The sequence below is a fragment of the Lissotriton vulgaris genome, chromosome 4_1 (genome assembly GCF_964263255.1).
Source record: "Lissotriton vulgaris chromosome 4_1, aLisVul1.2, whole genome shotgun sequence".
Taxonomy (NCBI): domain Eukaryota; kingdom Metazoa; phylum Chordata; class Amphibia; order Caudata; family Salamandridae; genus Lissotriton; species Lissotriton vulgaris.
Window position 1 is genome coordinate 482,618,500 of NC_141691.1, and position 13,137 is coordinate 482,631,636.

The following is a 13,137-nucleotide window of genomic DNA, read 5'->3' on the forward strand; positions in this document are numbered from 1 at the left end:
ACAGGGGGAGACGGTGCGGACGACTACTGGCGAATAAGTTGCGTGAACAACACCAGAGGCAGGGGGTACAGGCCATACGGACGGAGCGGGGCGATGTAGTCGCGGACGACGCAGCGATAGCGGAGGCCTTCGGGTCGTTCTATAAATCCCTCTACGCCAGTGACACTCTCGACCTGCAGGCGGGTCAATCTTGCCTACATGGGGCGCGCCTCCCGTCCCTGAACCAGGCACAGGCGGAGTTTCTGGACCGACCCATAGCTTGGAGGAGATGGTGTCGGCGATCTCGCGCTTGAAGCTTGGGAAATCCCCCGGCCCCGATGGGTATCCCGCGTTCTTCTACAAAACGTTCTGCCACCAGGTAGCACCCCTCCTGCAAGATCTTTTTAACTCCTTTTCCTAGCCAGGCGCGATCCCCACAGACCTTTTAGAAGTTGCAATTTCGGTCATACCGAAACCTGGTAGGGACAAAGCCTGCTGTGGTTCCTATCAGCCGATCTCGCTATTAAACATTGATTTCAAACTGTACACCGAAATTCTGGCGAGCCGGCTTGCACCCTACATGCAACAACTGGTGGAGCCGGACCAGGCGGGCTTCATACCTCATTGAAGCGGGTTCACGTACGAGGCCTGATTGCATGCTCCTCACTATCGATGCCAAAAAGCTTTTGATAGGGTGCACTGGCCCTATCTGGAAATGGTGCTGAGTATCCTCTGTACTCGTATCCTAAACTGCTACAGGCAGCCTACTGCTTCTGTACACATCAATGGACACACCTCCTCTCCCTTCCCAATTGGCAGGGGGACCCGACAAGGATGCCCCCTCTCCCCTATCTTATTTGCCCTCTATATGGAACCGCTGGCGCAGCGGGTCCGGCAGCACGCCCTTATCAAGGGCATTCCGTTCGGAAGCGACATTCACAAAATCAGCCTATACGCGGATGATGTATTACTTTCTCTTACCGAACCGGTCCAATCACTCCGTGTGCTTTTTATTGAACTCCATGACTTTGCACTCGCTTCCGGGTTCAAAGTCAATACAGACATATCGATTGCCCTTTATGTACCCCTAGCACCAGAGACGCTGGCAGAGGTTCAAGAGGAACATGATGTGCAATGGTCCTGCCCCACGGTCCCCTACCTAGGAGTCCTTCTGGGCCCCACCATTCCAGCTACTATTGAGGCGAACTGCACTAGACTTCGCACACAGCTCCACGAAGAACTCAGGCGCTGGAAACGCCACTCTCTCTCATGGCTGGGCAGGATAGCCGCCACAAAAATTACCCTTTTGCCACAGATACTTTATCTGTTCCAGACCCTTCTCCTACGGCCACCAAAGGGCTGGATCCAGCAAACACAGTCCAACCTGGCGCGCTTCATTTGGCAGGGACGTCGCCCACGCTTTAAGCATGATGTCGCGGTTCTCCCACCTGACCATGGCGGCGTAGGCGTACCAGATCTCCAACTTTATTTTAACGCAACGCAACTCCGCAGCTTAGTGGAGTGGTATCAACTGGAATATGGAAAGACTTGGTTCTTCCAGGACCAAGCAGTAGCGGGCATGCCCCTCCAGGGGATCCCCTTTCTCCCCAAGCGCCATTGGCCGCCCAATCTCTACGCGTCCCAGATCACAGGCACGGTTATGGAGGTGTGGGATCGGGTTGCCACCAAACACGAGTTGACATCATTCCCCTCCCCTCTGACACCGCTATTTGCTAATCCCGACTTCACCCCAGGATTGGACCCTAAGGCTTTTGCGGCCTGGCGGCAATCCCCGTACAGGGCCCTGGGACATCTTTTTAATTTGAATGGCATCCTCTCCTTTCCACAGATGAAGGAGGACTATGGCATCCCGGAGGATAGCCAGCTATCATATATACAGGTACGTCACTGGGCACTCCACCCTGAGGTTCGCCCTGGAGCACAACAACATCTAACTCCCTACGAGAAATGGCAGGTCACCCGCACCTCAGAGAAGAAATTAATCTCAGACCTGTATCAACATCTACTCCTCACGGGCACTTACACATACAACGCTGGCAGATGCTGGTGGGAGCGGGAACTGGGGAGGGCCCTCACACATAAAGAATGGGGCAGTGTCTATCATAGAGCACAGCATTCCGCATATCACGATGGACTGACTGCGACTCTGACTAAATTGGCCACCTACTGGTATCACACGCCTGAGCGCTTGCATAGGTTTGATCCCCGCATCAGTGACCGCTGCTGGAGAGGGTGCGGGGAGTTGGGTACACTGGAACATCTGCTCTGGAGCTGCGACCGCATACAGGGGTATTGAGACACAATATTGGATGACATAGACTCACACTTAGACCCCCAGCTTCCCCGATTCCCTGCGTACATCCTGTTGGGATTGCCTAATGCATTGATGTATCCATTAAAGTCACAGAGGGGCTGCCTGATCGCTATTGCATTAGGGGCGGCTATGCAAAACATTTTAGCACACTGGAGGACGCCACAGGCCCCCCCACATACAGGCTGGCTACACAGGTTATGGATGGTGCTTGGAATGGAGAAGCTATCCCTGGTACAGGCTGGTCGGGGGGACGAATTCCCGGAGTTATGGAGGCCATTCCTGACTCTCCTCACAGGGGAATTCCGTGAACTGAGTTGCCCCCGATACCTACGTCTTCTCCGATTGGCGGACACACCAGTCCAAGATCAGAAGGCGCCCAAGCGCAAACAGAAGCCACGCGCTGATGCCGCTCTCGCTCACTAACCTTCCTTTTCTTAACGGGGTTACCCTTTTGCTTTGTGGACAAAGGGGGCAGGGAGGGGGGATGGTCCGGGTGTTTTGTTTTGGGGAGTTCTATGTGACCTACAACACCGATTGGCTTCATCAAACAGCGAATATACTTATTATTATTGCATTGAACCTTACCGCGCTACACATGCTTGACACAGTGAGGTCTGGTTGTTTTGTCTTTTGTGAAAATTCAATAAAAGATTTAAACCATAACATTCATTCCCAGTGACACCTCCTCCCTCTTCAGATCCACCTTGCTTCAAAGCCCTGCCCCTCAGCTCACTGTCACAATTTTCAGAGAAACTGCTCTGTCTCACGTACATATGCAATGACACAGAGAGGGCAGCTGTGCGGCCGCGTGTCATTGCATCTATGCCTTCCTTTCTCCCCCGTGTCAATGCATCTATGACTTCCTTACTCCGCGGTGTCATTGCACCTGTGCTTTCCATTCTCCGCCGTGTCATTGCATCTGTGCGTTTCTTTCTCCATTGTGTCATTGCACCTGTGTCTTCCTTCCTCCACAGTGTCATTGCACCTGTGCCTTCCTTTCTCCACCGTGTCATTGCACCCGTGCCTTCCTTTTTCCACCCTGTCATTGCTACTGTGCCTTCCTTTCTCCACCCTGTCATTGCACATGTGTCTTCCTTTCTCCACCCTGTCATTGCACCTGTGCCTTCCTTTCTCCACCGTGTCATTGCTCCTGTGCCTTCCTTTCTCCACCCTGTCATTGCAACTGTGCCTTCCTTTCTCCACCCTTTCATTGCACCTGTGTCTTCTTTTCTCCGTTATGATTGCATGGGTGCCTTCCTTTCTCCACTGTGTCATTGCATGTGTGCCTTTCTTTCCTTTCTCCACTGTGTCATTGCATCTGTGCCTTCTTTTCTCCACCTGTTATTGCATCTGTGCCTTCCTTTCTCCACAGTGTCATTTCATCTGTGCCTTCCTTTCTCCACCCTGTCATTGCACCTGTGTCTTCCTTTCTCCACCCTGTCATTGCACCTGTGCCTTCCTTTCTCCACTGTGTCATTGCACCTGTGCTTTCCTTTCTCCACTGTGTCATTGCATCTGTGCCTTCTTTTCTCCACCTGTCATTGCACCTGTGCCTTCCTTTCTCCACCCTGTCATAGCAACTGTGCCTTCCTTTCTCCACCTGTCATTGCATCTGAGCCTTCCTTTCTCCACTATGTCGTTGCATCTGTGCCTCCCTTTCCTTTCTCCACCTGTCATTGCACCTGTGCCTTCCTTTCTCCGCCGTGTCATTGCATGTGTGCCTTTCTTTCCTTTCTCCACCTGTCATTGCATCTGTGCCTTCCTTTCTCCACAGTGTCATTGCACCTGTCTTCCTTTCTCCACCGTGTCATTGCATCTGTGCCTTCCTTTCTCCACCTGTCATTGCATCTGCGCCTTCCTTTCTGCACCTGTCGTCATTGCATCTGAGCCTTCCTTTCTCCACCGTGTCATTGCATCTGTGCCTTCCTTTACTTTCTCCACCGTGTCATTGCACCTGTGCCTTCCTTTCTCCACCGTGTCATTGCATCTGTGCCTTCCTTTCTCCACTGTGTCATTGCATCTGTGCCTTCTTTTCTCCACCTGTCATTGCACATGTGCCTTCCTTTCTCCACCCTGTCATTGCACCTGTGTCTTCTTTTCTCCACCTGTCATTGCACCTGTGTCTTCTTTTCTCCGCCGTAATTGCATCTGTGCCTTTCTTTCCTTTCTCCACCTGTCATTGCACATGTGCCTTCCTTTCTCCACCGCGTCATTGCACCTGTGCCTTCCTTTCTCCACTGTCATTGCATCTGTCCTCCACTGTCATTGCATCTGTGCCTTCCTTTCTCCACTGTGTCATTGCATCTGTGCCTTCTTTCTCCACCTGTCATTGCACCTGTGCCTTCCTTTCTCCACTGTCATTGCATCTGTGCCTTCCTTTCTCCACCGTGTCATTGCATCTGCGCCTTCCTTTCTCCACCTGTCATTGCATCTGCGCCTTCCTTTCTCCACCTGTCATTGCATCTGAGCCTTCCTTTCTCCACCGTGTTATTGCATCTGTGCCCTCTGTCCTCCACCGTGCCATTGCACCTGTGCCTTCCTTTCTCCACCGTGTCATTGTATCTGTGCCTTCTTGTCTCCACTGTGTCATTGCATCTGTGCCTTCTTTTCTCCACCTGTCATTGCATCTGTGCCTTCTTGTCTCCACTGTGTCATTGCATCTGTGCCTTCCTTTCTCCACCGTGTCATTGCATCTGTGCCTTCCTTTCTTCACTGTGTCATTGCATGTGTGCCTTCCTTTCCTTTCTCCACCTGTCATTGCATCTGTGCCTTCCTTTCTCCACTGTATCGTTGCATCTGTGCCTTCCTTACTCCACCATGTTATTGCATCTGTGCATTCCTTTCTCCACCGTGTCATTGCATCTGTGCCTTCCTTTACTTTCTCCACCTGTCATTGCATCTGCGCCCTCCGTCCTCCACCATGTCATTGCACCTGTGCCTCCTTTTCTCCACCATGTCATTGCATCTGTGCCTTCCTTTCCTTTCTCCACCTGTCATTGCATCTGTGCCTTCCTTTCTCCACTGTATCATTGCATCTGTGCCTTCCTTACTCCACCATGTTATTGCATCTGTGCCTTCCTTTCTCCACCTGTCATTGCATCTGTGCCTTCCTTTACTTTCTCCACCTGTCATTGCATCTGCGCCCTCCGTCCTCCACCGTGCCATTGCACCTGTGCCTTCTTTTCTCCACCATATCATTGCATCTGTGCCTTCCTTTCTCCACTGTCATTGCATCTGTGCCTTCCTTTACTTTCTCCACCGTGTCATTGCATCTGTGCCTTCCTTTACTTTCTCCACCTGTCATTGCATCTGCGCCCTCCGTCCTCCACCGTGTCATTGCACCTGTGCCTTCTTTTCTCCACCGTGTCATTGCATCTGTGCCTTCCTTTCTCCACTGATTCAGAAAAGGGGGTGGTGATGGACAGAGTATCTGAATTAAGCAGAACACTCCTACCCAGTCAACAGATCAGGGCTTGATCCATCACCGTTTTTTAGCTCACTGCACCATCCCAGCTCAGAACCTGGCTACATGCAAATTAGTCTGTCCCTGGCCCAGTGCATCATGGGAACAGGGCAGACCAAACTACCAAGCCAATTCTTTTACTGGAAAGGAAACAAGCTTCCGGGGACCGGTTTCTGGCATTACAGCCGTCTTCGGCCCGGCTTGCTTGAATCCTGATGTTGCAGTGAGCATTTGTGCCTTCTTTTCTCCACCTGTCACTGCATCTGTGCCTTCCTTTCTCCACCGTGTCATTGCACCTGTGCCTTCCTTTCTCCACCCTGTCATCACCGTGTCATTGCATCTGTGCCTTCCTTTCTCCACTGTCATTGCATCTGTGCCTTCCTTTCTCCACTGTATCGTTGCATCTGTGCCTTCCTTTCCCCACAGTGTCATTGCATCTGTGCCTTCCGTCCTCCACCGTGTCATTGCACCTGTGCCTTCCTTTCTCCACCGTGTCATTGCATCTGTGCCTTCCCTTCTCCACCGTGCCATTGCATCTGTGCCTTCCTTTCTCCACTGTATCGTTGCATCTGTGCCTTCCTTTCCCCACTGTGTCATTGCACCTGTGCCTTCCTTTACTTTCTCCACCGTGTCATTGCATCTGTGCCTTATTTTCTCCACCTGTCATTGCATCTGTGCCTTCTTTTCTCCACTTGTCATTGCATCTGTGCCTTCTTTTCTCCACTGTGCCATTGCACCTGTGCCTTTCTTTCTCCATCTGTCATTGCATCTGTGCCTTCTTTTCTCCACTTGTCATTGCATCTGTGCCTTCTTTTCTCCACTGTGTCATTGCATCTGTGCCTTCTTTTCTCCACTGTGTCATTGCATCAGTGCCTTCTTTTCTCCACTTGTCATTGCATCTGTGCCTTTCTTTCTCCACCGTGTCATTGCATCTGTGCCTTTCTTTCTCCACTGTGTCATTGCATCTGTGCCTTCCTTTCCTTTCTCCACCTATCATTGCATCTGTGCCTTCCTTTCTCCACTGTGTCATTGCATCTGTGCCTTCCTTTCCTTTCTCCACCTATCATTGCATCTGTGCCTTCCTTTCTCCACTGTGTCATTGCATCTGTGCCTTTCTTTCTCCACTGTGTCATTGCATCTGTGCCTTCCTTTCCTTTCTCCACCTATCATTGCATCTGTGCCTTCCTTTCTCCACTGTGTCATTGCATCTGTGCCTTTCTTTCTCCACTGTGTCATTGCATCTGTGCCTTCCTTTCCTTTCTCCACCTATCATTGCATCTGTGCCTTCCTTTCTCCACTGTGTCATAGCATCTCTGCCTTCTTTTCTCCACCTGTCATTGCATCTGTGCCTTCTTTTCTCCACTTGTCATTGCATCTGTGCCTTCTTTTCTCCACTGTGCCATTGCACCTGTGCCTTTCTTTCTCCATCTGTCATTGCATCTGTGCCTTCTTTTCTCCACTTGTCATTGCATCTGTGCCTTCTTTTCTCCACTGTGTCATTGCATCTGTGCCTTCTTTTCTCCACTGTGTCATTGCATCAGTGCCTTCTTTTCTCCACTTGTCATTGCATCTGTGCCTTTCTTTCTCCACCGTGTCATTGCATCTGTGCCTTTCTTTCTCCACTGTGTCATTGCATCTGTGCCTTCCTTTCCTTTCTCCACCTATCATTGCATCTGTGCCTTCCTTTCTCCACTGTGTCATTGCATCTGTGCCTTCCTTTCCTTTCTCCACCTATCATTGCATCTGTGCCTTCCTTTCTCCACTGTGTCATTGCATCTGTGCCTTTCTTTCTCCACTGTGTCATTGCATCTGTGCCTTCCTTTCCTTTCTCCACCTATCATTGCATCTGTGCCTTCCTTTCTCCACTGTGTCATTGCATCTGTGCCTTCCTTTCCTTTCTCCACCTATCATTGCATCTGTGCCTTCCTTTCTCCACTGTGTCATTGCATCTGTGCCTTTCTTTCTCCACTGTGTCATTGCATCTGTGCCTTCCTTTCCTTTCTCCACCTATCATTGCATCTGTGCCTTCCTTTCTCCACTGTGTCATTGCATCTGTGCCTTTCTTTCTCCACTGTGTCATTGCATCTGTGCCTTCCTTTCCTTTCTCCACCTATCATTGCATCTGTGCCTTCCTTTCTCCACTGTGTCATAGCATCTCTGCCTTCTTTTCCTTTGTCCACCTGTCATTACATCTGTGCCTTCCTTTCTCCACTGTGTCATTGCATCTCTGCCTTCTTTTCCTTTCTCCACTGTGTCATTGCATCTCTGCCTTCTTTTCCTTTCTCCACCTGTCATTGCATCTGTGCCTTCCTTTCTCCACGTGTGGTTGCATCTGTGTCTTCCCTTCTCCAATTCTCCCTGGGCGGATAGGGCTGTACCCACCCTCCTTCCGCCTGGGGCCCTGCTTGTCTCCTACCTGCCTGCTTCTTCCACTCACCTCAAAGACCGCATTAAGGGCCCAGCACAGGAAACAGACACTACACTATGCCAGTCCATACTGAATCGCTGCCAAGAGGTTCCATGTCATTTAACTTTCAGACATACTTGGCGGTTTAGCAAACAACATAGAGCATTATGGTACTTATGGTTTTCCTTTTAACATTTTATGTATGGAAACGAAATCATAGCATTCAAAACCTTATTGCCTAAAAAGTTAGGGGTAACTAATGGTGTTATATATAGCATAGGGCATTGGTTTACTTGGTAGCCATGCTAGATGCAAAAGATGTTTTTTTTTCCTGGACCCCTCTGGTTGAGCTGCGCCACCCACAGTTCACCTGTGTTAAAAGCATGGGAGCGTGCACTGGTTCATCAAAACACAAAGTGACACAGATGGCAGCTTTGAATAATTACTGCTTGAACAAAGTTGAATTCATTTCTAAAGGGGCAAAGGTCATTTTAATCCATCCTTTCCCTAATGCAGCAAAGTTGGTAAGCAGGAGCTCTTGTCTTTACAGTCCCTACCAGTTCAGCTCCATGGATCAGTGCCCAGGATTTGATGGAGAATAAAAATATAAAGCAGGTGCACACAGGTGTGGTAGACCTCAATGTCACGTGCAACCATATGAGCTACTGCTGAACGTTTTAGCCTTCATGCTCTGTGCATGTGTGTATTACCTATTCCTTGGCATTTTAAACCTCAAAAGGCAAAAACCCCCAGAATGGAACGTGCTGTTGGCTAAAAATCCTGGAATGTTTCAGAGGCCAAATCACATAACAGCTATGGTTTCACATGAACATAGACCATGCTACTGTAGCCAAAGCACGCGGCAGTACCTTCTGTGTCTGCACATTAAGGAGAAGGCAATTAGCTTGATGAAGAAGCGATTTCAGCCTCATGTGAGGGATGGTACGAAATCCTCCCGAGGAGGGGGTGGGGCGTACACTGTTGCTGCAACTTCCCATCGATTCCGGCTTCTAACGCTGCAGTGAAGAAGAGATCGGTGGCCCCATGCAGAATGCCACTTCAAAGACACCGCATTGCTCTCCAGCACTGCACCTTCACTCAGAGAGACTTCATATTTTTCTGCTACTTGTAAAGTAATCACTCTACTTTACTCTAGTAGGTAAATGGGCAGTGTTAACGAAGTTCCATTACTGGGCAAATTAAAACGAATAATTATCAGAGAGTAACATTTTGAACAGGAGTTACTGATTAAAAGATTTCTATTTTAGCAAATCTATGCATTTCTATAACACTGGAATCACTTTGCATCAGTGTTAAGATTTGTAAGAGTCAAAATAGAAAATAATGCCTCAGTACGTAGTGCACAATGTGTTTCTCATCGCATACTTTGTACATAATTTCCCTTTCCTTGTTGCATAATTTGGTCGATCCTCCTGCAGGATCTTGTTCTCTGCTGCCCATATTTCCACTGCCATACCTACAGCCAATCAAATAACCCTACAGCAACAACATATGATCTGAAGGGCAGGTCCAGATTAGTCACATCAGGAGTGTCGCTTACTGTCCAGTTCAGTTGAAAAATACCTCTTTGACGTTACGTAAATTATGAGCCACCGAGAAAGCATCAATTGCAAAAAATGTAGACACATGGTCTAAAAATATGTTTCCACACTTGAAAAAACTCTCGACAGGAAGAAAAATAATTGTTTTACTCCTTAAAAAATCACTTTTCTCTCAGCATCATATCTAACAGTGGGGACTAAATATTCGCACCTGAAGTCCTTACTCGGATGACCTTCCATTTTGAGACCAAGGGGCGCACTCACCTGATCAGTGCCATGTGAAGCTTGAGTCTCTGGCTGTGGACGATGCGCTCCGAGGGCTGCGGGACTCCCAGCCCACACGCTCAGTTAAACTCCTTCACAGGGTCGGCTACTGCAGGGAAGAACTGGGCATGCATTGAGCCATCGTGGCCGCAGTCATCAGTCTCTGGTAAGTGCTCAGCCGGCGCACTTCACTTCCCTTTCCCACTTGCAAACAACTTCCCGTTTGCTTAAAAATATGCATCAGTCGAATCCTGAAAGTACCTTCATTTGCATACGAGCTCACGCTTGCATTTTACCTCTTACAAAATAGCCTGTCTTTCTTGAGTGAAACATGGCTGCAGTGGTTGTCCTGGCCTCCCATTCTAAGGCAATGGTCTCTTTCTGGAGGGATTGGACCTTTCGTGTGACGCCTCTTCTTTTTTACTCTGAATGAGCATCCCGAGCCTGCAGCGCTATAAAACACGTGAAAGCACACACACCTCATCACACCTTAGCTCTGTTTCAGGTCCTGGGTTTTATTTATTATGATTTCAGTTGTTCTTCACTTGTTTGCCTTTCGTCACTGCCTCTTTCAAGGACAATAGAAGGGCTGTCATACTGGCACCTGGACACCTAGCTTGCCACTTGCCTGTGACCTCCAGTTCCTGCTTGTTCTAGACTGATCCAGTGACACAGATTATGCCTGGATTTTCCCGCTGGGGTTTTCTCAGCTGGGTTTTTCAACTCACTGTTCTTTCCGCCAACAGAAGACCCGCCCACCCCAGGACCTACTCAATGGAGGCCGCAACACAACTGCACAGCGGACACGCCCAGCGGGCACGCTGCCAGCATGCTGAAAGCATGTTAAAGGCAAACCCACCTGGGAGGGTCCCAGCCTGGACCGCACCCAACGCCACAACTCCTGTCCCTCGCACCCCGATAAGATACATCATTGCCATGTTCTACACCCTCAACCCCAGATGCCGCAACAAGCACTGCCACCGACCCAACCCACACTCCACGGAAGGGCCTTTCACCTGTACCCACAGCCGTTTTACCTGCCACTGCACACACCAGCCTTTTGACCAGCCCTACCTCGAACACACCACAGATACCACCTGAACAAAAACACTAAATTGCATGCACACTCATGCTCACTATGTAAGAATTCCACTCAATTTTGGGACCTCATCACCACCCTCGCACCCGACATCGTCATCCTCACTGACTCCTGGTTCAGCCCCACATCCGCCCCAGACATTTCCACACCGATCCCCGATGGATATAAAATCACTTACCAAGACCGCCCCAACATAGGAGGAACAGCCATCATCCACAAAGAAACCATACCGTGTACCACCACCACCCCAATGGAACATCTCAGCTTCAACCTCCAAACAGAGGACAAGGCAACCATCAGAGGCACCCTTCCATACAGTCCGTCAGGTCCGTGCTCCAGCTTCTGCAACCCCTTTGCCGACTGTTAAACAACATTTACCACAAATCCTATTTTTCTCCGCAGGGAATTACAACACAGTTGTTAACAACGGATACCATTACTTCACAAGTCGGAACAACAACTTGAGAAGGGGGCAGAAGGTGTTGGATTTAGAATCCAACACCTTCCCTATTGTTGCACATACTGGAGTTGGAATAGTAAATTATACTATTCAAACATCCAGTGCCCCCTGAGCAAATCGTTGTGACGATTTGTGGGTTAATGGTATGTGTTGTTACAACGTGGTCGTTATAACTACAGCGTTGTAGTTGCATGTGGGGAAAAAGCATGCGGAATAAAGTGGCATATTCTTGCAGACTTCATTATGCTCCTAGCTGTAGACTTCAAGGACTACATCTTCTTCAGCGATCTATATTTCCACATTTACGACCCCAATGACAAAAGCTCTGCACACCTCTTGACAGTATGAGCAGCCTCAGATTGACCCAGATTGACCACGGCCCTACACACACTGCAGGACACACACTGGACCCAATTTTCCACTCCAGCAACTGCGTCAAATAAAGCCATGCCACAGAACTCACATTGACCGATTACTCCATCGTCCACTTCAGCATCTCCAGCCTCGCACCACCACACCCAAGATGACCAACGTCCCCCACCGGAGGTGGAACAAAATCTCAAAGAACAGCTGGAAGAAAGCCCTCAACACCTCCAACCCTGTTACTGCCACCAATCACAAACATGGAGTGTAAGACTTCAACGCCTGGATCACCATTTGCTCAGACAGCATTGTCCTCATCAAGAGCAATAGCAAGAGAAAACCCTCCAAAAAAGCCATCTGGTACACCCAAAAATTCAGAACAGTGAAATGAGGCAGCAGACAGTTGGAGACAAGAGGGTGCACTAGCTAGGACTCCTCTGGCAGGGCAACCTTCAAGACTTCCCTCAACCTCTACCACTGACTGCTGAGGGCAACAAAGAAGACAGCCCTTGCCTCCTCACGCATCAAACCAGCGCCAACAACACCAAGGAACTTTTCAACATCATTAAGGAATTCTCCAAACCAGCTGCCAGCAAAAACAACATCCCTCCCTCACAGGACCTGTACGGCAACTGTGCCACTTTTTCCTTGACAAGATCGCTACCATATATAAAAACTTCAAACCCCAACCCACACATACAGACTTCCTCTACATATATTCCACCACTGTAACTGACACAAACCATACACTGCCCACCTGGAACATCCTCTTCACCCAGGACACCACCTCTACCATGAAACCCATCCACTCAAGCACTCCCACAGATCCATGCCCACACCACATCTTCAACCTCGGAAAGCAAAGGATTGCCCAGGAACTCACCATCCAATCCCAAAACCTCTGTCACCACAGCAGCATTTCTCCATGCCTAGGAACACCCTGAAGTCAGACCACCACTCAAAAAACTCTCCGCCGTCACCAGCGATCTCAAAAACTACCGGCCAATCCCCCTGCTCCCATTCCCAAGAAAGGTACTGGAAAAGATCATCAATAATCAACCAATGATACACCTGGAGCAGAACCAGCTACTCAACATCTCCCAAACCGGCTTCTGCACAAATCACAGCACCAAAATCACCCTAATGGCAGTCACCAATGACATCCGAACCCTCCTTGACTAAGGAGAAGAAGCAACTTTGATTCT

The 13,137-nt window shown here is 49.3% G+C and overlaps 1 protein-coding gene across 2 annotated transcripts in view; it reads right to left on the reverse strand.

Moving 5' to 3' along the window:
* The window catches only part of BTK (Bruton tyrosine kinase), a 487,200-nt gene that overhangs the window by 285,159 nt on the left and 188,904 nt on the right, over nucleotides 1–13,137 (reverse strand). The window contains exon 1 of one of the 2 annotated variants that reach the window (XM_086964642.1): nucleotides 10,011–10,184. The exons of the other annotated variant lie outside the window; for it this stretch is intronic. The gene's annotated coding sequence lies outside the window, so the exon portion shown is untranslated. Of the gene's footprint in view, nucleotides 1–10,010; nucleotides 10,185–13,137 lie in introns of those variants that run through there. 2 annotated transcript variants of the gene reach the window in all.